Below are 838 nucleotides of genomic sequence, written 5' to 3' on the forward strand. Positions count from 1 at the left end.
TCGGTTGTAGTGAGAAAGCAATCCGATCTAACGGACCAACGAACCAGGCTATATCACAATGTATAATGGGTAATTACATAAGTTCTGTGAAAAGCATTAGCTTTGTTGTTTTGCTGATGCTTCAAAATGAACCTGTGAATGTCTGTGAAACAAATTTGGTCCGTTTAGAAACATTGCCGTGTGAAAGCGAACCGCACCAAGAATAAAAAGCAGCATTGTAATAATTTTAATCCTTGTTTCGGAACAAAGCAATCAATCTACAGGTGTGAAAGCACCCTTAGCCAGTACTGGCCCGAGGCTGGGTACTGAAACTGAGCCAACACCACCGGCATTGGGCCACAATCACACCAACCAAAATGGTACACTTAGCCGGCACTGGTCCGACACTGGGTACTGAAACTGAGCCGACACTGGGTCACAATCATGACGACACCTAGTGCCCGGTACTAGTCTTGTTCGCAAAATTCAAAATATATATATACTTACACTTACTTATAGTTCCTGTCGGTGCCAATAGCCTCGTGGTTAGTGCGTCAACACATAGTGCAACTGCACTCACGGCGTCCCGAGTTTGAGTCCTGTCTTGAGGTCCTTTGCCGATCCCTCTATCCTCCCAGTGCTTTCCTGTCATCTCTCTACTGTAGTATCTCAATAAAAAAAAAAAAAGACTCCTTCCAGTTTTTATATAAAACCAGAGCTTTGAATAATTTGTTTTTCCACAAAATGACATTGTTACCTTAAAATCCTTAAGATGGCATCTACTTCCAACTAAAATAAAATACATATTTTACAGTGTCCTTGTTAAGTCTACATGTACTTATGCATGTCAACTAAATAT

The 838-nt window shown here is 41.1% G+C and overlaps 1 protein-coding gene across 1 annotated transcript in view; it reads left to right on the top strand.

Moving 5' to 3' along the window:
• The window catches only part of LOC107701316 (dual specificity protein phosphatase CDC14A-like), a 34,098-nt gene that overhangs the window by 8,874 nt on the left and 24,386 nt on the right, over window positions 1–838 (top strand). The gene's annotated exons all lie outside the window — the stretch shown is intronic.

This window comes from Sinocyclocheilus anshuiensis, unplaced genomic scaffold, assembly GCF_001515605.1.
Source record: "Sinocyclocheilus anshuiensis isolate Anshui unplaced genomic scaffold, SAMN03320099.WGS_v1.1 scaffold1726, whole genome shotgun sequence".
Lineage (NCBI taxonomy): Eukaryota > Metazoa > Chordata > Actinopteri > Cypriniformes > Cyprinidae > Sinocyclocheilus > Sinocyclocheilus anshuiensis.